The following is a 24,844-nucleotide window of genomic DNA, read 5'->3' on the forward strand; positions in this document are numbered from 1 at the left end:
TACATAGGCTCTGAGCCATCAGCCCAGAGCCCGACGCGGGGCTCGAACTCACGGACTGCGAGATCGTGACCTGGCTGAAGTCGGACGCTTAACCGATTGCGCCACCCAGGCGCCCCGAGACAGAATATTTTAACCTAAATAATGAACTCTCTAATTTTTTTTTTTTCAACGTTTATTTATTTTTGGGACAGAGAGAGACAGAGCATGAACAGGGGAGGGGCAGAGAGAGAAAGAGGGAGACACAGAATCGGAAAGAGGCTCCAGGCTCTGAGCCATCAGCCCAGAGCCCGACGCGGGGCTCGAACTCACGGACTGCGAGATCGTGACCTGGCTGAAGTCGGACGCTTAACCGACTGCGCCACCCAGGCGCCCCAATGAACTCTCTAATTGAGATAACTAAGTGAAAAATGAAATTCTATTTTGTGTTCATTTCACTGGAAAAGATCAATTTATTATACTACAGCATACATAAACTATTTTTGGTCCTAAAAGGTATTAAGTTATTAGTATCAACCACCCTCCTTTCTTAAAATAGTTTAGATTGATAAGACTGAAAAACATCACTGTAATTGGTATTTGGAATGCCATTGCATACACATGAATGTAAATAAGAAAATGTAGTGAAATCAACTTGAAATTTAACCAAACTGGAGACATCGTGCTTTGTGGGGTATTTTATGGAATGTAGTCATATTTTGTAGTACTTTGTAGTAGATTTTAAACATCTAGTTTCAAGCAAAATATCTTTTATTTTTAGGTTTCCAAAAGATTTCTTTAAAACTCTGAATGAACATTTAGTAAATACTTATGCCAATATTTTGCAATAGAAATTTGTATTGTAGTGTACTATTTAGTATTTTCAACTTATTAATCTTTGCCATGCTGAGGGAAAAATAAATCTCTTACCCTCTCCCCCATCCCTCAAGAATGACTATTTAAAACTTAATCAGTGGCTGTTTTGCTTTCTTTAAAGCTAGAACAGAAGAATGAAAATAGAATTTCACAAACTGTGGTCTGCGTCTGACATCCTGCTATTTTTAAGGAATATTTTGATTTTTTAAAGAAATATTCACTTATTTATTTATTATTTTGAGAGAGAGAGAGAGAGAGTGTGCGTGTGTGCACGTGCACACGTGAGCGCAAGGGAGCAGAGACAGAGGGAGACACAGAAGCTGAAGCAGGCTCCAGGCTTCGAGATGTCATGACAGAGCCCCACATGGGGCTCAGACTTGTGAAATGGGAGATCATGACCTGAGCCAAAGTTGGACACTTAACTGACTGAGCCACCCAGGCGCCCTGGGAATATTTTAAGCCTAAGAATATTTTTAAGCCTCAGAAATTCTTTATATATCCTGAACTGTAGAACTCCAACCTCAAGTTTAGTGTTTTTGATGCAAATTAATAATGAGAGTATCCTTTACTGTGTGTCCACTATTTGCAAAACTCTGCCCTAGGTATTTTAAACACTGCTCACTTTAAAGGCAGACAGCCCACACTGGTTCAGTTATAAAGAAACTAAAACCTAGAGAGTCCCCTTACCAAGATGCCCCATATCTGAAGTGCCAGTATTAGGATAAAAGCCTAGATCTGACTTGTTTTAAAGCCCATTGTCCTTTTACTGTCCTCATATGCCTTCAGAAGGACTTCTTGGAGAGGCTAATCTTATCTTTATCATGCCTGAGATTACTTAGTCTGCATTCTTGAGTTTTTCTGGTCTCTTGCAAAGCCTGAGAGTGAAGAACTTTATTCAATACAGGCTATAGTGATATGTATAATTGTGTAAATGGGTCACAGAGTTTGGACAAATCTTGGAGAAGCCCATCTAAGTTCATTTTTGTATAACCGAAGTGACTGCATACAATATTATTAAGGCTTTCTAGAAGTTGGAAATAGTTGGAAGCTGGAGTTTAAATGTAATAGTCATTAAATTAAGTGTGGGTCATTTCAAAGACATTGTTTTTACAAATTGATTACACACATATTAGCGCCTTCAAATAGCATGCTTTGATTGAACAGAAAGTCTTTACTAACAGAACATGTCTCTGTGCTCTGTATTGTCCTTAGGGCACACGATTGACTATTAAAGCAATAAACCTTTTCTTTGCTCTCTGTGAGGTGGAAAAGGAAGGTATAGTCTGAGTGCTTGGGAAGAGACATGAGTCATAATTGTAGGCTATAATAAATGTAAATCCATGAAGAATGGTTTAGCTTCAAACAGCTGAGTAGCAGAAGCTTGTAAAACCGTGCTCCAATATTCCTTTCTGGAGCTCAGATCATAGAAGAATTATCCATCTTTTTTAGCCCTGAGATTTCTAAGGCTTCTTAAAATCTGTCTCTTGGCTTCTAGCAAAAAAAATAGTATCAAGTCTTAGATGACAGAAATGAATTCCTAAATAAGTTAAACTTTTTCAAGTTTTTACTAAATTTAAATAATAATGCTCTTACAAATGATAGCTCGGGTCTTTACTTCGTCAGTGGTACTGAACTAACATTCTAAATTCGAAATGGCAGGCTCTCTGTTCCCCTGTCTGGGTAATCGCTGATAAAACATTAATCATCTCAAGGTTCTATTCAAGTCCATTGATGGAAATTGTGAAATGTAATTTAGCTTGAGGAATTGAATTAATGTTTTCTAATAGCTCTGAGGTATTCAGTGATTTATAGGTTCCAGTGCCGGAAGGTGTACGTGTGTGTGCACATACTAGTTAATCTAAAGATGTGATTATAAATGATACACATTCTGTATCATAACAGTGTGTATTAATGCTATGGTAAATATCAGTATGGTTTATTTGCGTCTGTCATTGTAACATTTCTTGTTTTACATATCCTATAAAAGGTAGTGATCGATTAAGAACTATTTATTGAATTTTTAAAAATCTTTAAATATATATGCACATATGTGTATATATGCATATGTATGTATATGTGTATATGCACCTAATTTTATTTTCCAGCAAGTTCAGAATTTACTCTAATTTGATTACTTAGGCTATGAACCTCTGTCATGCACACATTACTTTTGCCATCTATCATTTTCCTTTTACTGCTCTTTTATTATCTTCTAACCCCTACTCTCTACCCCATAGCACTTTGCCTCAAATCCACATTAATAACATAATCACATCTTTCTCACTCCCCGTTTCTTTCAAAAAGTTACAGTAGGATGGAGCTTCCATTTGTTTTTCATTTTATTCACCTTTGCATCTGTAGGAGCAGGGCCGTTTCTAGCCTCGGGGTAAGTATTCAGTTGCCATTTATTGAATGAATATAATGGAAATGAGAAGAAGGAAGAAGCAGTGTCCCAAGATCCTAGGGAAATCTGATTCTGACACTGTCTTTTTTGTGTTACTTTGGGCCAGCTTCATCTCTTGAGACTTAGTTCATTATTTGCAAAATATGTATTTTTATACTTCTGTCATTGAGTTGAGAGAGTTAAATATGATTACATATGTGTTGCCTAGAACATGGTAGACTTGCATAGAGGCTCTATTGAATGTTCTGTGGAACATTTTAATAGAAAGCTAATGGAACACAATGCATCCTAGTATTATATTTTGGTCAAAGGGATACATTAGTTACTCAATCCATGTTGTAACTTTTATCCTTGTTTTAGTTGCCATCCAGCGAGATAAAATTGATGTCCCAGGTGATTTAGAGTAGGGAGGGTTCACCTCTTGTTGTCATGGAATTTGTCATGGCAGTTCTATTCAAGGTAATAGAATACAGGCATATTCCAGCTAGTATGAACAAAGAGTGAGTGTACAATGCTTCACTGGGCCTTATGAATCTGGAAGAATAAGTTGGGTTGTCATGAAGAGCCTTGAATTGAGGATAAGAGTTTTTCTTCTTAACTCGGTGGATAGTCTGGGGTTCCTAAAGGTTGGGTCTGTACTAAAAGGACTAAAAGCTAGAAAGAGAAAGTTTGGAATCTGGGAGTGAATAACTTAATTATGATGTTGCTAACTGGAGTATATTGGGTATCTTGTCCCTGTGTGTCCCAGGTCATTGCTAATCTTTCCCTTGGCACAGTGTTTCTGGTCCTGTTACCATCCACTTCATCTTGTGCCCACTGTAACATAGAGTACAGTTTCTTGTAATTGTGACTATATTGTCTTGTCCTTGAAGCAGACACATTCAGATTTTAAGCTTGGCCACACTGAGTTGAGAAATTCCTAACCCTGGCCCAAACTTCCTTATATTACCTTACTCACCTACACCTTAGCCACAGGGGATTTCTTTTAGCTCTTTGAGCCTACCAAGTTTGTTTCTAGAGTAGGACTTTGCTCTAGCTTGTCTTGCTGCTAAGAATTCTATTTCCTCAACTTTAGAACCATGGGCTCCTCCTTGTCTTGGGGCTTGACTTCAGTCTTGACACTCAGAGACATCTTTCCTGATCAACAAGTAATTATCTATCACTTTATCCTTTTTAAGTTCTTACTTTACTGATACCAAGTTATTAGTGTCATGTGAGCTCATGCGAGTAACATCTTTATTTGGCTCACTGTGACATCCCCTGTGTATAGAATGGTGTTTGACATATGGTAGATACTCAAATGTTGGTTGGATGAGAGAGTGAATGAAGACATTTACACTTCATTTTCTGTGTCTCCTTCCCCTACTTCATCCCATTTATATTTAATTTAAAAAAACCCCAGAAAGATCACATTTATTAATCATAAACTTTTGCTGAATGTTAGGTAATAGGGAGCCTTTGGGCACATATGGAGATAAAGTAAGATTTATTTATTCTTTGAAAGAAGGCCCAGGCTCAAAAATGGGTATTTCATTACTGGAGGTGGATGAAAGAAGTGGAGTGTGGTAAGGGGCTTGGAGACCAGCTCGTCCTCATGACGACCAGGGGGCCCCTGGGTCAGGACATGAGAATAGCGTGTGGGCTATTTTCTTCTCCTTCCTGTCCCTGTTTCGCAGCTATCCTGCCATACACACCAATTTCTGGGCCAGTAGCAGTAGTTTCGGGTGGCTGTGAGGTCAGCAGCAGAGGGAGGGAGGAATGGGGGAGATTTAATAAATGAACACAGTAATGAGAGAAAGAGTTGCTTTTAGACACCTGGGTACTCTGCCTGAAGTGTCTTGCCCTAATCCAGTTACTCCTAGACATAGGGTTTAAAGATTAGCTCAAGTACATTTTACAGAGACTGGATTTCTGTAGGAGACCGGATGGGATACATTCCCTGTGGACAATTCCCATTGTCCTCTGTGGACATTCCCATTTACAGTTTCTCCTTTCAGGAACTATTTTAGGAATGATTTTTCTCTGCAAACCAGGAAAAGTCTAAACTTGATCCTTGTTGGACAGGGATGCTTAGTGGTGTTCTTGATGACGACCTCTTTTTTGGCTAACAGAAAAAATCAAAGTTAGAGTTTTCCTTGCTCTTCTTTAGTTGAGTTTCCAGCTACAACATGCCTCCCCCTCAATGTTAGTATAATTGTTACTTATAATTTTATGAGTCAATGAAAATACAGTCATAATGGGTTATTCATGATCATAATTTTCAAATAAATGATTGTGTCTTTTCTTTCCGCTGTTCCCCAAGGAGAAAATTGGAAACTAGGGGAAACAGAGAAGTCACCCAGGCAGCACCTCATGTATTCTAAAACAAAAATAGATACAAAAACAAACACATTTGATTTCTTACAATTTCTAGGACTCTTTGAGTGGACCTTCTGAGCCTTATTCCTCCTTTAGCACTAATTGTAAATTAGATTTGGAAAATGGTTGATGAGTAGTCCCAGTTGCCATGAGCATATGAACCCCTCTGGCTAATGTTACCCACTGCCCATCTGCAGTGAGAGGGAAGAGATTAACAGAAGACTTGAGAATGGTGTTCTGCTGAGATTGTTTTTCATATAAGCTATAATTATATCTGTGTTAGTACAACCCAGAGTGAGAATGGCAGTTGGCTTTTCATGGAAAAGTAGTGTATGAAATTTCATAAGTTGATGAATACATTTTGTAAGTGAATGAAGTTATTCTGGTTGAGTGATGTTTACGATTTGTCTAAATAGTGGAAATAGATGTTAGTATTGGGCCACCTTAAGCTGACTTCGTGTCATTTTCCTGTGTCTTTCCTAGGTGCTTACCATAGGAATTATGAGGAAATAATCTATGTTGCTGTACTGACATATTACTCCTGTGCATGGAATCATTTGGGGATTCTGATGTCAGGCCAGTTGGAGAATTTTAAAAAAACATACTTGATACAATTTCCCCCTTAATGGAATTGTGAATTGAAAGTTGCCAAACAGTTCATAGATATTGCCAGAAAGAGAAAGAAACTATATTTTGATTTGCTTTGGCTCTTTTTGAAATGTACTTGTATCTGTTTGCTAGGGTGGCTACAATAAAGTTCCACAGACCAGGTGACATAAACCACAGATGTCTACTTCCTCACAGTTCTGGAGACTGGAAGTCTAAGATCAAGGTGTTGGTAGAGTTGTTGCCTCTGAGGCCTCTCTCCCTGCCTTGTACATGGCTGTCTTGTCTTCACACGGTCTTCCCTCTGTGGGTCTCTGTGTCCCAGTCTCCTCTTCTTAAAAGGACACCAGTAATAGAAGATTAGGGTTCATCCTAACAACCTATGTTAACTTAATTTCCTCTTTAAGATGCCCTCCTCCAAATACATCATATTCAGAAGTCCTAGAAGTTAAGACTTCAACATAATGAATTTGGTGGGGAAAACAAATAACCTGTAACAGTACTGCCTTTTTTTTTTTAAGTGATTTAAAAGTCTTATTAAATAAATTTAAGGGAAGGATAGACCAAACTTCTTATATTGATTTCTGTAAAACAAAATACTTCAATAGTTACTATTTAAGCTCACAGTATTTTTTTTTTAAAATTTTTTTTTCAACGTTTATTTATTTTTGGGACAGAGAGAGACAGAGCATTGAACGGGCGAGGGGCAGAGAGAGAGGGAGACACAGAATCGGAAACAGGCTCCAGGCTCTGAGCCATCAGCCCAGAGCCCGACGCGGGGCTCGAACTCATGGACCACGAGATCGTGACCTGGCTGAAGTCGGATGCTTAACCGACTGCGCCACCCAGGTGCCCCGAGCTCACAGTATTTTTGAACCATTTGTCATATACCCTGCATAGCATGGAAATTTTGAAATTTGAAATTTTGAAATTCTTTGTACTTTAATATAGGATTACTTGCAATAGAGCAGTATTCCTCTGACTCTAACATGCATATTAATATCGTAGGGATCTTGTTGAAATACATATTTCAATTCAATAAGTTTTGCATGGAGCCTAGCACCAGCATCCAACAAATTCTCCAGGTTGTACTGATGCTTCTGACCTCACACTACACTTGCAGAAGGGGACCAGGATGGCTGCACGATTTGCAGGTCCTAGTGCAGAATGAAAATATGGGGCTCTTGCTCAAAAATGATTAAGAATTTTTACTACACAGTGGAGCACAGAACAGGTTGGGATATACCAGTGGCAAGCCCATAGAGCCAGTCCTGAGCTGGTGTCAGAGTTCTAATGGAAATAATCTCAGGGTACTTATTCACACTCGTTTGTAAAATGATTACTTTTATGGGCCAGTGATAAAATCCTTATACTTCTAACTAATCATGGTTTTACACAGTGTTTGCACAAAGCTTCCTCTCAGAACATGGGGAAGTATTAGCATGCAGGAGCTATAAATAAAGCAAGTTGGTCCTGTCACTCTAATTATCTTTGTGTATAAAACAGAATATTACCAGCCACACCACAGTGGTTATTATATATAACTTGTCCTTCCTTTGGAAAGTTTTAAAGGAATCTAGGCTGTGACACATGAATTCCTCTGCCAAATGATGATGATTCTTCTTGTCCTTGAGATAACACTGTGCTTGCTTTTTAATGGTAGTATTTAACTCTGGAAGCAAAATTGATTTCATTTTTCTGAAGTGAAGATCATTATCATAATAATACAGACATGGATTTTAAAATGCTTGGGTTAGACATACCACATGGATTTGTCAATTTCTTCTGTATAGAAAACATGCACACTGATGTGCTGAGTCATACATCTTTGGGCTTGTTTCCCTGTTTTCCTGCGTCTTTCCTCCCTCCCTTCTCTTACCTTAGGGGAACTGGGAGGCATATAATTCTGGAAGCCAAGGAAATGGTTTTCATTTAAGGTTAGCCCAAGGAGAAATTTGAGGTATGATGAAAATGGTCTGAGGTCTATTCCTACTCATCCTACTAGATTGCCTCTTGGTGCTTTTCCAAATCCTTGATACTGAGTTCCTTTAATCAAGTAATTACTTCAAAGAAAATGATCAGGTTTCCATAGGGTCATTATTTCTTTTATATTCTTGGTTCCATCTACCTTATTTCTCATATTTTCATTTCCAGGTGTCCTATTTCTGTATCCTTCAGTTGGGGCTGAAAATGAATCTGTATTCAAGTAGTAATTGTTACTTGATAGTAATAATCTATTTTCCTCTCATGAATATTTGAATATCATGGGATTTTAGGAAAGGTGTGTGTGTGTGTGTGTGTGTGTGTGTGTGTGTGTGTGTGCGCTTTAAAATTTTGATATTCTCAGTTTGGAATTTTTAAATAAGTGATATATTAACACATCTCAAAATTTAAAAGTTGTAAGTAACATCACCGTCTCCAAGCCATTCAGTTCCTTTCTTTAGAGGGACTGAGGTGTGTGTGTGTGGTTGTATGTGTGTGCATGTGCATGTGCGTGTGCCTGTATGGTCATCCATCCATCTCCTAGAGTTAGTTTAGGCTTAAATGAACAAAAGCAAGCAACCCTCCCCTCATTTCATACAAACAACAAACTGTTTTCACTGTTAAACACCTTATAAAAAATTATATAATGTTGTGGGATTTTACAAAAGGCAAAAACCTTCAGGGCTGTAAGCAATGAAGGCAGAACAATGTGAATGATAGGAGGTATGTGTGGTCAGTGATCTGAAATCATACCCGTACGCCATGGTCATCTTCTCTTAACTTCCCACAGAGTTGGTGCTATCTGTAGTCTATCAGCTTTCAGAGTTTTGTCAAAAAAAGAAATATTAGGAAAAAATGGTGTGTTTTAGTACTAGAAACAATAAAGAATTAGCAGGGGAAATTTAGCAGATTGTTTTAAAAAGAAAAATTAGCATCCAGTTCATTTAATTTCAATTCCTAATAGACTGATGAAATAACATTATCAAGGATGTGTAAATATCTATAAGATAATGGAAACAAAGACTTTAAAGTAGTAACCATCATACAAAAACCTGATTGCCTTCCTTGATAGCTTTATAGAATTACTTGATTAAAAACAAGACTATAGATGTTAAATATCATGATTTTGAGAAAGCAATTTTTTGGAATTCTCACATACCAAATTAACTGAATTGGGTAAAGAAATTAAACTGTCCAGAGAGATAATGATTATTGAAAACATATCAAATTGAAGAGAATCTCAAGATAATGTATATGTATTTGTTAATGATTTGGAAGAATTAGCTAAGCAGAATATTAATGAAATCTACAGATAATAGAGAATCGGGTATCTTTTTTTTTGTTTGTTTATGAGTGCTTATGCAAATGAAGCTCTAACGTCAAACATGCAAGTTTAGTATAAAAGCAAAAGGTGAAATGGACTACTTTGCACAAAGCTATCTAATGTATCTGGAAAGAATTCATCAAATCTGTGGGATTAATAGGGGGAAAAACCTAGTTACCAGAGGACTATATTAGGAGATAGGTGGTAGAATGACAATCCCAAGCATTGACTGTTATGTGAATTAGATATGATCTTGAAGTGTAATTGACCTAAGTTTTTTAGTGTATATGATAAAAAATGAAGTAGTAATCTCGGAATACTATTATATATTTTGTCAGCTTAGTTACCTACCTGTCATTAGATGGTATTGTGACTGAGCAAACCAAGAACTTGTACTGCAAAATGAAGGAGAAAATAAACAGAAAATAAAGAAAAATTAGACTTACATTGTAGAGACACACATGAAAATTTGTTGAGCTAGATGGCATTTGTTTTCATGTGAAGTTTTAGGATATTCAACTTTTTGATTCGGCACTATGTAGCTCTCTTTCTTAAGTACTGAACACAGATGCTGAGAAGAGGTGAAGTGGGGCCAAAGAACTAGCATCTGAATGCACGTACATAGATGCTGTCTCTATTTTACACCTTTAGGCTTAAGCTTAGAGAAGTTGCAATGTCTTATCAAATGTGTTCAGGATATTAAGTGTCTGAGATGGAATTGAAACCCATGGGTCTTTGTTCTAAGCACAAAGCTCTTCGTCTACACTGGAAAAAACTTTGCATTGGAGTATTCTGAGATGTCACTTCATTCCTCATTTTAGGAAGCAGTCAGGGATATTGTGTCTACAGGAGCAAAGAGGAGGGTACAATTTCAAGTCTCTAAAGAAATGATGGGTTGCCTTTTTGACTTAAAGAGCCTCACATCCACAAATGAATGTTTACTTTGGACCAAGCAGAACTAATAATTTGAAAAATAATTTAAAAAATGAGTGAGCATGCCAGGCACCTTCATGTCTTTAAAGTTGTTTATCAAGCATAGGTTTTAGGACCTGAATGATACTAAGAATTTGTCATACTGTATGATTTATGTATATTAAAGGCTCAAATAAAAGATCTGGAAATGGTTGTGTTATTGATATGAATTAAAGAAGTGGAGATGAAGGAATTAAAATTAGCCCCTAATTTACATGGATTAAAAAAAAAAACATTAATTTTATAGAAGCTTTTGGAAAATTAAAGTGATAAGAAATTGCAAAGTACATTCTCCTAGTAGGGAAAATGTTCTTTTCCCTTCTTGATTATTTTAACAGAGAATCAACACTAATATCTTTTGTATTGTACTTTAGTGTTTACAAAGTGGATTCACATATATTCTCATATTTCATCTCTGCATGACCTCTGGAAGGGAAGGTTTCCTAATTATGCTTTTTAAGGTTTATTTCCTAACTCTAAGAGCAGATTGATTGAGCTCTGTTGCCTCAATTTAGAAGGTTTGGCTGGTTAACTGTTCGGTGGAACATTCAGGAACTCAGAGGAAAAGAAGTAACAAGGATTCTAAATAATAAAAGCTCCTCCTGAAATGATTTGAGTAGCAATCCCAGTCATTTTTCAAAAGGCTGAAAACAGAAAAAAACCCCCACATAACAATGAAAGCAGGGGGCGTGTGTGTCTCCAGTTCTGTCACTTAGAGCAGCTTTCTTGACTGTCTAACTTTTGAGAATAGAATACTTTGGATATCTCTTTCACAAGGACAACTTTGTATTTTATTCTTAGTTTTGTTGTTTTACCGGCATATGCTGAAACTTGATTTAAATTGAATAACATTAAGGGAAAACCCAAAATCTCTTGTTATAAGTATTTTTTGGTAAATCTTTTACCTTACTAAGATGATGTTTAAACAGGCTAAAAGTTTATTGCTCTCTTACGTAAAAGAAATCGAGCAGCCAGCAGTCCAGTGCTGGTATGTATGAGAACCAGTGTCAGAGAACCAAATACCTGCCTCACTTTGGTGTCATCCTTAGCACATGTCCTGATGGTCCAAGGGGGCTGCCTGAGCATCAGCCATCAGGTTCACATTCCAGACAGCAGAAAGTAAGGAAGAAAAAGGACACCTGGTTTTCCTTTTAGGATGGTTTTGTAAAGTGCCACATAGCTTTCTTGCTTGTATCATGTTCTAGTTGTAGGGCTAATGTGAAAACAGCTTGTTGCAAGGCAAGTGCATGACCGCTCAGCTAAAAATCGGGGTTTCCTTAGGGAGGAGGGAGAGGAGAACGGATGTTGGTGTAAGCACGTCTCAGTCACAGATGTGTATAACACGACAGGTTAGCAGTGAGGATGCTTCAGTGCAATCAGTTCCTTTGTTTTGGGCAGTATCAGTTGGTTTATAATGATTAAGATTTTGTGACTGACTACTCTTCATGTATAGATGCCTTTATATTAGAACAATCACATTATTTAAACAAATGGATAAAAGAGGATATTGAAGAGTATAGTTGTTCTCACAAGTCATGTTCTAACCAGTACCCTAACACTAGCTTTCTGTACTGCTTCTGACTTCCACATTATTTCCAGTCTTCAGGAGGAAATGTAAGCAACTTGATGCTAGCATAGCATATGCGATTTTTCCCGCTTTATTCTTTAATGGAACTAAAAATTGCCTGGAGAACAATGGGAAAAATGCCAGCTCACCTTTTTTTTTTTTTTTTTTTTTTTTTTTTTTTTTTAAGAGCCTAAGATTTGGCTTTAGAGAATAGAAGAAAATTCCAGAAACACTCTTAGGAAAGTTATTATTTCTTTTGAATGTGATCTGGAACAGCAAAGGACAATATGTTTTATAGCACAACTTTTAGGACAACTGAATTGGCAGTAAATTCACATAATGAAACTTCTAGCAAGTCTTTATATTTCTACTGGGGAATTCCTTGGTTGTTGGTGTAAATTTTTAAATAGTTAATATCAGCATTTTATTCTTTATATTCCTTTAGTTGTAGAGCTAATGTGAAAACAGCTTGCTGTGTTACAAAGAGTGCCTTCTACGTAGCCAATGAATCAACCCATGCTTGTTTCGGTTGTCAGGAATGCTAAATAGTAGTTTTTAACTTGAGGGATTGCCCATAATGTTATTGCGAGATTCTATTTCTCATCCATAACCAGCAAAATCCCTCCTTTCCACCACTGCCTCTTACCACTAGCATTTCTGGTTCGTTCCTACAATCTGCTTTTATCAGGTTCGGCTCTGCATCAGGAGAGAGCAAGTCCTGTTTTCTCAAAGACGTGGGTCTTCATTCTAGATTTCCTATTATCAAGTACAATGTGTAAAATCAGACAAATTGATGTGTCTTATCAGTCCTCCAGTATCTTTCCATTTAAAATAAGAGGTTGAGTTAAAATACTGTTTTCTTCTATTTCTGAAATTCTAAGCCTCTGTGCAATGGCTTTTTAAAAAAAATAAGCTAGAAAAAATTCTAGAACATATTTCCCCAAGAATCCCACATAAATGTTAATGTATATTTAAGGATATCATATTTAAGAAATGCAATGATTATTAGCTTTTTAAAAGGAATATAAATCAAGAAATATTTGATACTAAGGATATATTAGGAGTTCAAGTACATAAGCTAATTTTTAACATGATACCTAGATTCTGTGGGGGAAAAAGCTGAAACAGAAAAATGTACTTTTACACTCTAACCATGTTGTATATTTTCTTTTAGAAATTAAATGATAAATGTGTTAGATCATGTGAGTCAGAAAAGAAAAGGTAGAGGAGTTACCTTATGGGTCAGAAAATAATCATATCAATCTCCTCAATAACATTCAATTTTATTAATATTCAAATAGTATGTGTATCATGTCTTGAGGTTTATTTATTTTGAGAGTGAGAGCATGAGGGAGGGAGGGACAGAGAGAGAGGGAGAGAGAGAGAGAGAGAGAGAGAGAGAGAGAGAGAGAGAATATCCCAAACAGGCTCCACATGCTGTCAACACAGAGCCCAATGTGGGGCTCGATCCCACGAACTGCAAGATCATGACCTGAGCTGAAATCAAGAGTCGAACACAACCAACTGAACTACCCAGGCACCCCTGTATGTATATCATTTTATTGCAGCTGTCATTGTTCTGAAGTTATGGTAAGTGTCCTGAACACATTGTATCTGTAAGTGACTTTACTACTGTAATCTTTGTTTACTTTTTGAACTATGGTATAAATGTGTGCCCACGCTTGACCATGACTTCAAGCTTAAAGATTTAAGAATGACAGATTCCGAGTTTTCTCAAATAGTCTTTAAGGATAATAGCCAGGGTTAGAAAAAAGAAGAATAGATACAACTTTTTATTTTATGTTTAAAGTTTATTTATATTTGAGAGAGAGAGAGTGAGAGAGAGAGAGAGTGAGTGAGAGGAATCCCAAGCAGGCTCCATGTTGTCAGCACAGAACCCAACGTGGGCTCTATCTCAGGAACCGTGAGATCATGACCAGAGCCAAGACCAAGAGTCAGATGCTTAACCAACTGAGCCATCCAGGTGCCCCAGAGACAACTTTTTAAAAAGAAATTTCATTTTATAATTTTTAGTAAACATATTGAAGCATTGTTTGAGATTTTATCAAGAATGTGTGACTAGGAGATTTAAAATGAACTTCTTTAGTGAAAATGGTAACTACAATTTAGTGCCTACTGTCTGGCAGTTAATTAGCCTCTTTACTTTTTTTTTTTTTTTTTTTTTCATTTAATCTTTACAAAAACTGTGAAGCAGAACACCCATTTCACAGGTGAGGAGACCAGGGCCATCCAGGGTAGGTTGTGGGAAGGCCAAGTGGTCTGCAGGCTCCTGGGACACCACAGCTAGTTTGACTCATGCTTTTCTGAGAGGGTGCTCAGGGGTGTCAGGGCTTACTGAAAGGGATGTTACTAAAGTGGTTTAATAATTTGCTTTCTTGCTTAGATCTCTTGAAATTGTATATGCTTAGCACATTTTCCCCTTTCCTTCTACCTCAGTACCTCTCCCTATGAATAGTATAAATTCAGCCTAAAGTGATAATGAAAAATCAGAAAATAAAAATTGTGTCCATATAAAGTCTGATTAGTGTATGTAATTCAGTACATACCAATACTCTTAGAATGTAAGGTATGTATGTTACCTCAGGGACTGAATGCATTTGAAAAGTTGGAAACGTTGAGTGTGAGTGGGTAAAGACACAGGCTTTGTACACAGGAATCTGGGTTTGAATCCTGGCTCCACCAAGTATTTGATAAGTGAGCCCCAGAGTCTTGGTTACTTTACATGTTAAATGGGCTAATAGAACTGATCTTGGAGTTGTCGGGTCAAAATGTGATCATGGATCTGAATGACAAGCATAGCACTTGGGAAAGTTTAGTTGCTCTTGTTTATTAAAATGTATTCTTTGGTGATTTTATTGTTCTTTGCCATGGGAATACCTTCTCATTTGATTTAAGACAAATGGCATGTTTTAAGACTTTTTATATTTAACTTCTTGAGAAAGAGAGAGAATACATACAAGCCAGGGAACGGGAGGGGGAGGGGAGGAGACAGAGTGCATATGTGCACATGCAAGCCGGTGGGGGAGAGGAGCAGAGGGAGAGAGAGGGAGAGGGAAAGAGAGATCCCAAGCAGGCTCCATGCGTAGCTCAGAGCCCAACATGGGGCTCGATCCCATGACCCTGGGATCATGACCTGAGTTGAAACCAAGAGTTGGAGGCTTACCCAATGGAGATACACAGGTGCCCTTTAGAATTTTTAAATAAGAAATAAAGATTTACCAATACTGGGAATATTTCATAGCCTGACTATTACAAAAAATCTGTCAAATTCCTCTCAATAGAATTTGTTTTGGTGTGCCCAGAATATGATTATTTAAAAGCTTTTTTGTTTAAAAATTTTTTCAAGAATTTCTGTGATTTTTTTATTGCACAATAGTTGGAGTATTCTGAAGTAGTGTTAAATTTTTCACAAAGTTTATTCTGGGGGTGCCTGAGTGGCTCAGTCAGTTAAGTGCCTGACTCTTGATTTTAACTCAGGTCATGACCTCACAGTTGGTGAGTTCAAGTCACATGTTGGCTACGCACTGACAAGTGTGAACCTGCTTGGGATTCTCTCCCTGTCTCTCTGCCCCTCCCCCACTCTCAAAATAAATAAATAAACTTAACAAAAAAGTTTATTCTGGTGTCAATTGACACAATAAATAAATGATTTATATCCCTGAACAGCATAACACTCTGATTTAAAAAACTTTAAAAATACATGTAATTTTTCTGGTAGTTCTATGGAGTTTTTATTGGGAAAAATTACTTCTCATTCTTGTTTTACAGGCAGGGAAGATAAGTAATGATACTCATCTTATAAAAGAGTGATGGATTTGGGCAGAGAAAGAAAAGGGTGTGAGGAGAAAAACTTATCCTTGATTCTCACTCAAATTGGGTTCATTTTCCTGTGTGCTGTGGTGTTCAGCAGCATGGCCAGCCATTGAGACGTTTTTGATTTTGATTCTGGGTTGTCATATATAGTTCAGTGCATGTGACTAGAAAGGTCTCTTGGGCAAAGATGCTAATTTAAGAATGTTGTCAGTCTAAATGCTCCTAAGAGGATTAAACAAATTCCACAGGAAATAGATGGGCATGTTTGGAAGGTTTTCTCCCCCAAGTCATTTCCAGAAAACACACACGAATCATTTGCTAAACTAAAAATACAGGTGTATTAATGAGCCCAGCTCACATGAATGAACGGCCAGTCACTGACGGAACTTCCTCTGCAGGCGTGGGTTCAGCTGCATGAGCTGCGCACTAAGTTTAATTAGAATTTATTTACAACTAGAAACTGCTTCTGTTTTTCTCTCCAAAGTCAGTAATGAAGCATTCCTCCGTGCCTCGTCATTAGTATTCAGAGCTCCATCAGCCTGCAGTTCAAACTCTTTCCCTTGTTTTTGTCAGAGAAGATGATGGAGCAAGGTTGCTTAGGAACACTTAGCCACACTCGCAACGGGGATTATCAATCTGTTCTGTACGTTCACCTCCACACGCAGGGGAGAAAATTGAGTTTTGCTGCTGACAACATTAATTGATTGCAGGTTGTTTTAGTGGGAGTATGATGTTGAAAACTAGATTTCCTTTCATTTTTATGTATTAGATACAGAGAAACTATATACTAACACATTCCACTGTAACTAAAATTATCATAGAGGTATCTAATTTTGGATTTGTATGTTTTAGTATTCAGATCTTGACACTGGTCAGCTTACAGGATTATCTTGGGGTTTTGGAGACTGTTTCTGTAGTGATTTCTTTGGTTTCCAATAAATGCATACAGCCATCTCCTTCAATAGAGTTCTGATTAGTGCAGTCAGGGGGAGACACGAAGTTGGGGATAGATAGAGGGGTAAAATGGAAATCAGCACCATCTGGTCACCTCCTATTTTATATGGTCCAAAAGACGCTTTTGTCTGTTTCTCCACCCCCCCCCCCCCCCAGCCACCCACCCAGCTTCTTGTCAGATAGCTGTCTTCAAAAATGTCTTGCCCTAAAATGTAATGAATGCAATGTGTGTCCATGGATGATTTCATCTGACTTGAATTCATTTTTAGAGATACTCTGATTTAACTGTTATGAATTCTTAAAAGCTGAAACAAATGAGAACACTGCTGGTGAGAGAAAGCTAGACAGGCAAACAAACAAAATACCTCCCTGAGGTAGGAATGGGTAGAATTGGGGTAAGGAAGAGAGGCCACAGGCAAGAAGCAGTACCTTTTGCTTGGGATCTGTAGCTCTGGTCCTTGATAGCACTTAAGCCAGCTTGTGTATGTATAATGTCTTTTGCTATAATATATTTTATTAATTATCAGTTGAAATTAATGGATCGAGATTGAGGGGGAGACCTTACCTTTTACTCTTGTCAAACATCTTTAGTACTGGTTCTTATTCAAGATGACACGTGAAAATCAACTGCAGAGCTTGAAAAAGCAATGCTCATTCCCTCGTTTGCTCTTTACAGATTCTGATTTAGTGAAAAGGAAGCCACCTCAGCTTTCCTAGGCCTATACTGATTCAGAACCTACTGGGAATGACCCAGATACCTGAATTTTTACAAGTGCCATGATGCTCAGCCATGATTGAAAAGCATTGCTCCTTAAAAAAATTTTTTTTTACATTTATTCATTTTTGAGAGACAGAGAGAGAGCACAAGCAGGGAGGGACAGAGAGAAAGAGAGGCACAGAATCCAAAGAGGTTCCAGGGTCTGAGCTGTCAGCACAGAGCCAGATGCGGGGCTTGAACCCATGAGCTGTGAGATCATGACCTGACTGAAGTCGGACGTTCAACCAACTGAGCCACCCAGGCGCCCCCAGCATTACTCCTTTAAGTTAGGAGGTCTTAAGTTATGAGTTCTTGAGTCTGGGGTTTCAGATTGCACAAAATTACATGGAGTCTGCCCTTTGTGTATAAGAGTAGAAGATGGAATCCAAAATCACATCTCTGTGTAACAAAGCTTTTCATTAAAGCCGATTTTAAGGGAACAAGAAAAAGTCTATTGCTTTACTATGTTCTAAGAGTTTAAAGTCTATTGGAGAGTATATACAAGATCTCATAACAAATACTCTGGGATGTGAAATATGATTTGTTAAAAAGTTGTGCATTCTCAGAATTTTGTTCTTTAAAAAAATTTTTTTTTTAAAATCTTTGTTTATTTTTGAGAGAGAGACAGCCTGTGAGCAGGGGGAGGAGCAGAGAGAGAGGGAGACAGAATCAGAAGCAGGCTCCAGGCTCCGAGCTGTCAGCATAGAGCCGGATGCAGGGCTCAAACTCACAAACCGTGAGATCATGACCTGAGGCGAAGTTGAATGGTTAACTGAACGAACCACCCAGGTGCCCCAGAATTTTGTTTCTTTTAAAACACATTGAAGTTATCTTTTTTTTTTTTTATTTTATGAACATGTTCATATATAAGGGGTCTTGTAGAAACTGTTCTGGATAAAATTATTAGTGTCAGTGGTACCCAAATGGCTGATGGTTCTGAATGGGTTGTCTAGGGACTTGGCTCTTGGTTGCTTTTATTCCAGAATTCATAGCAGTCCTGTAGGTTTATCACGTTTCTGTCTTAAGAGAATATTTGTCCTTATGGAAAGGAAGAGGGAGCATCCAAGTCTTGGTTCTCTTATTCCCTGTCTAAAGGTAGCACTGGCACAGATACTTTATCCATGGAGTCATGAAAAGTCTTGTAGCTAATTGGGCTTAACTCTCTCACTTCTCATTTGAGGAAACAAAGTCTGAAAGGCTATTTTAATGAGCTTACAGCCACAGTACCCTATTTTTTCACTAGGGTAGATCCCTATTTTGGGTTATATAATGTTGAATTTTGCATGAATGAGTGTTTGATTTTTGGAAAATGCTGAGAGGACTTTCTGTCTCCTCTGTAGTGGATCATGCTGTATTGTGTTCTCAAGGACCCAGAGGACACAAAGGAATCATGGACAGACATCTTGATCTGATGATGATCAGGTCACGATCTTGAAGAACAGTGTGTCTATTAATGTAACAGTGAATTTGAGGGAGGAATCTAGGAAGGTTTGACATAATTGAGATCTTTAAGAATACATACTTTTTAGTATTTAGAACAGTAGTTTTTAATCCTTAGACCCAATATCCCCCTTTAATAATAAATATTTTGTGACTTATCTTTTTGGTATCATTAGATCAACTTCGCAGAGAATAGAACTGAATTATAAATGTAATAAATAATAGAAAAATTAAGTCCCAAAATTCTTATATATTATATTAATCTGTAATGTTAACATGTATAGGATGCATATTATAGGCTAATTGGTGACCTATCAAAATATAAGTTAAGTACAAAGGAAGTAACTTATAATAAAAATATCATTCCATAATATAAATTTCAAGCATGACCTACCTGGAAAGCAAATGCCTTCATGATGTCATAGCCTCCTCAGGAGGTGATATAGCTCCTCCTGAAGAACTCGTTGTTTAAAGTTATACTCCCTGATGACATTTTAGGAAAAGTGTATGCATGAAACAAATACAATTCAGAAACTACGTGGAGCCCGACTTTGTGAATTCCTTCCAAGCCACAGCTATAACAGATCCTTGAAATTCCTGATTTTAACTATAAGGGCTACTTTAAACCTCTGAAATCTTAATACCAGTATATGATATGATGTGCCCTTACAAAACATGTTAAATAAGGTAGAAAACTTTAAGTGACTTCTTTGGGATATAGGTAGGTTATAAGGTAAACTATTATTTAAAAAATTCTTCCACCCAAATAAATATTACATTGCATCATTAGCTTACACAAATTCACTATCACTTAAAAAAAAAGTGTACTTATTGATTTTGAGAGAGAGAGAGAAAGAGAGAGGCGCGCACGCGGTGGAGGGGCAGAGACAAAGGGAGAGAGAGAATCCCAAGCGGGTTCTACATTCTATGTGCAGCCCACCCATCCTGGGGCTCGATTCCACAACTGCGAGATCAGGACCTGAGCCAACATTAAGAATTGGGTACTCAACCGACTGAGCCACCCAGGTGCCCCTATCACTTACTATTAATACAGCAACTAGTAGTTAGATTCTCTCTCTCTCTCTTTCTCTCTCTCTCTAAAGAAAGACAACAATTTCTTAAGGTCTTGCATAACAGATAACAAACAGGAGGGTAACAAAATCGCAATGAGATTTGATGCTAATCAGTTTGAGATTAATTCATTTACTACCTAATAATCCATTTTACCATTTTGTAAATTTTTGAAATCATATTCTTTCTTTGAAGAATCCCTGTATCAATTAGTTTTATTATTAAAATTAATCTTTTTCTTAGAGAATCTAATATTTTCAAGGTGTCAAAATTTATGGAATGCATTTAGAGTTAATAGCTGTTTGCTCTAGTAATTCAGAGTTCCATATATTTATATTTATCACAGTTTGAGAATTGTTTTTTCTTTGTATAAATTCATGTTTGCTTGGGTTAATGCAAGGACAAATAATTTCCTACTGGATAGAACATAGTGATATTTGTTTGCATTCCCTCACTCAACCTGGAGTCTTATTTTTCCTATTAGGTAACTAAAAAACCCCAAAACAAATATTGTTGTTTACCTAAATAGCTAACCTTGTGTAAATGATGCACATCAAATCGGTCCAGAGCTGAATTCCTACGTTAAACAAGAGAGTAATTTCACAACCCAGTGTTCCAAAAAGTTGAATTGATGGCTCAATTATACTAGGGACATTAGCATTCTTAATTGAATCAATCACTGCTTTCTTCAACAAAAGTTTCAATTCCATCTGTTCTTTTGGTTTATTATTCTTTGGTGTGTAGTTTGCTTTATTTCCTAAATATATAAGAATTTTGCTTTTGTCATTTGAAATTATTGCTAGTGTTGCTACCTCATGCTGAACAGGAAGCCTTGTGACTGTTTGTTTTATGGTAACTGATTTACAGTGCTTAATGCTACCTCAAAGGGTTGTAAAGACCAAATGAATTATATACATAAAAGACTTGGAACAATGTTTGGCCTGTACTAAGTGCAATATAAATGTTCGCTATTCATATCATCACCATCATTAATCTGTTAATATCATCATCTATATTAATCATTATTATCCTTCTAGCTACTCAAGAAGAAATGTAATATTCTCAATAAATCTTTGCCAAATTTTTAATCAATTAAAATATTATTATTATTATTATTTTAAAGTTTCCTATTTGTAGGACTATAGATGCTTCATCTGTCTATGCTGTGCAGGAGGGTGATTTTATGTGGCTTTATGGCAACAAGGCACTGTGGTTCTTAGTGTGGTCTGGGCACATCTGGGGTCCTCAGAACTGTCTTAGAGGTGCTTTGGGTCACAGCTCTTTTCATAATAATAAGGCGTTATTTGTGTTTCCACCCGTGTTCTCTCTAGAGCGTGCAGTGCATTTTTCTAGAAGCTAACAAGGGTGTCTTGGCATCATTGCTCTCAGTGTGTTTGTGAGTTTTGTTCTAAAATTTTCTAGGTTTTAATTTCTAAAATGGGCAATATTGATGGAGATAACGCATACAAACAAAAGTTCCATGGAGTTTTCAGTAATTTTTAAGGACATCAATATTACCGAAGCATTTAAACTTGAGTCTGATCTGGTGAGGAGCAAACCACAACTCCCATGCCTCATGTGACAGGCTGAGCTTTACACCATTGAGGCATTAGGATAAAAAGTTAAAAACCTATTTTTGCGTTGTTACCCATCATTGGATTCCCAGATTTGAACACTTGCATATCTAAAGAGGAGTGCCAATTTTAATTCACATTGATCTAGCTGTAAGGATAAATTTCTATGCCCCCTCACAATCTAGGACTTAACCAGCTGTTGGGAGTTTTGAATAGAAACAGAAACAGAAGGTCCTATCTTAAATTTTCCTGAATCTTTCTTTGTATCCCGTCCTCACCACTGAGAAGAAGAAGAACATTGCTAAGCAGTGTTGTGACCTGGCACAGTTTGCGGCACTGTGTTTATGAAATAACTCAAACAGGTAGACATTTTAATATAGTTTTGACTATTTTGGCTATAACCGGGAAAGTGAGCAGCTTTTGGAATTCAAAACTGAGAATTCTTTAATTATAACAGGATTAGATTCATGCATTTTATTTTGTTTTCCTGTTTTTAGAAAATTTAATATGAGCCTATTTGTTCCTGCTTGAGGGAAGTAAAAAGTCTATTTGTAGCATTGACATCACCTATTACTATTTTTGTTTTAGCAAGATCTTTAGTAATGATGTGGAAAATATTTATAATCTCACCTATTGTTACTAGTTTTCGAGTAGGAAGGAAAGGCTTGTTTAACCAATGGTAGGTTAATCCTCATTTAAACAGCTGTGGATGACCTTAGTTTCACATTTTTTTTCTGATAGCAGGTTTTTCAAAAGTTTTGGTAGCATTTAGTGATCTTGTGTTGATCTTTTAAAAATAACTCACTATAACAGTATTTTAAGTATTGCAAATTTATTTTGAGTCATTTTTTCCCTCATAATTTAAAAATACTTAAAAATGAAAGCCAAATTAAATGTCTTCTGTAAATTTTCTTGCGGTAATGAGATCAACTCCTCCCCAAACCCCTGTTTTTATATAGACCAGTTTTGCATTTCTCTACAGTTTCTCTATGAAGGTTTAAAACCTTCATGCAATAAAGTTTTTCTTATTTTGCATTTGGCTAATATTGTGTTACTGTCTTTGCTCAGGAGAATTCTGCAAATGATTTTTTTTGAAGGAAAATGTAGTTATTCCTTATATATTACTTATAAAATACTGTTTATCTGGCATTAGAAAGTCTTATATATATATTTTAGGTAGTATGAAGAGAACTTTGGAATAGTGTGGTGAGTTTAGGTTTGAATATTAACACCTGTTAATTATTAATCACACTAAGGTTTTTTTTTTGGATGCTTTATTAACATTTTTATTTGGAGGTAGTAATACACACTGCAGATGTAATTAAGTCTATGTCAGTTGACTCATTTTATATTCACTACTATTAGACAAGAAAAGTTAGGAAAGGGAATTGGGCAATTGACATTTGAGTGCATCCTTTTAACAGCTGAGGGAATTGAAGTTCAGAGAGGTTAATTTGCCTGAAGTCAGACGGAGAGCAAGTTCTGGAGATCCAATTTAGCTCTCCTGTCTGGCTCCTGTGTTCTTTAACTTGCAAATTGCTGAGTCTGAGAACAGAGTGAGTCAGCCCCTGGCCCTGCCACCCTTACTTTTGAGACTGCTATTAAAGTGTTAATTGTTATAATGGTCTTATTCTCAGACCTCAGAGTTTTGTTATTTATGAAATAATCTCTAAAGTTTAAAAAAAAAACCTTTTATTTTTATCTTTTACTTCTTTAAAATCCTTTAAATAAGACTTGTGGTTTTTTGGTTGTAATTATCGGAGAGACCAAATTTCTTCTTTGTTGCACAGACACTCTCAAATGAATAAGGTTTTGATTCATAACAAAAGTGTTTAAAATCATAATGAATTAAAGCCTCTTCAAAGGCTGTCTCATTTGCCAGTAATGGGAACATTAAGACTGGTTGAATATAAAAGTGTGATCATCATGGTGGAGAACATTATTCACATTTGTAATACCAACTTCTGAAGGGTGGATTTTGTCCTGCCTGGTGAATTTCTTGAAGACAGTTACTGTCTACGAAAACTCCTCTGTTCTCTAGGAACCATAGATAACTGACCTGAGTTTTGCTCAGGGTGGTCACAGATGGAGTGTGGAAGGGAAAGGTGAGAGAGCAGGCGTATTTGATTACCCCACAGAAAGAAAAATGCAAAGCGGATGGAAAACAGTTGGTTTCCCTCCTCAACCAGCTATCAGTAATTCTCCATTGGACAGAACTCCATTATATTTTGTTGAATATAGAACTCTGTAACATGTGTCTTTAGTAAACTAATCATGCTTGCCAGCTAGAGACTACAACAGTCACACACATCACACAATCCTGAGGACAGATGGCTAGAGCATAAATCTGGAAATGGTAATGTCAAGTCTATTGTACAAGGCTTCTTGGTAAAATATTGATAGCTTAGTGTCCAGCTGTAACTGCTGGTTTCTGGTCTTCCTATTTTACTCTTATTGTTTAAATGAATAATGCTAGTACTACTTTAAAGGCCACTGGAAAATTTTAAATCAGATTAAATTGTCAAAGTGCATAACTAATGTTTCCATCTCTCTGTACTTGTGTTAATTAACGATTTGTGAGAAGTGCTGTATGGATAAACTTAACCTCTGAATATTTGAAATTCTGACCAGACCACTTGTTTAATGTCAAGGCATATCAGTGTAGGAAGAAAATGCTGCCAAAGGACACTGTTTTCTCAACATTTTAAAGTATTTCAGAAATGACTTCGTGATTTAAAATTTTGTAATAGCGATAATATATATACACCCAAGCAAACATTCATATTTATATGTCTATCTATAATATATACACAGCGTTATTTAATATTTTAATTTAAAAGTCTGAATTCTTTATCATTATTTAATTAAATATATATTTTTATGTGTCAAGTTTTTATTTAAATTCTAGTTGGGTAACATAGTGTCATGTTAGTTTCAGGTGTACAATTTAGTGATTCATGGTCACATACAACACCCAGTGCTCATCACAACAAATGCCCTCCTTAATACCCATCTCCCATTTTCTTTATCATTATTTTTAAACTTAGTGTTTGTCTATATTGATATAGTTTTTATTAAAACATTAGTAGATGAGTATTTCATTTTCAGAACACATAGTAATTCAGTACATAGTGTAGCAGAAACGTTA

General features: G+C 36.7%; 1 protein-coding gene across 18 annotated transcripts in view; it reads left to right on the top strand.

The window, feature by feature from the left end:
- Positions 1 to 24,844, top strand: part of PARD3 (par-3 family cell polarity regulator) — a 565,232-nt gene that overhangs the window by 95,355 nt on the left and 445,033 nt on the right. The gene's annotated exons all lie outside the window — the stretch shown is intronic.

The sequence above is a fragment of the Herpailurus yagouaroundi genome, unplaced genomic scaffold (genome assembly GCF_014898765.1).
Source record: "Herpailurus yagouaroundi ecotype Mexico unplaced genomic scaffold, PumYag 203, whole genome shotgun sequence".
Taxonomy (NCBI): Eukaryota; Metazoa; Chordata; class Mammalia; order Carnivora; family Felidae; genus Herpailurus; species Herpailurus yagouaroundi.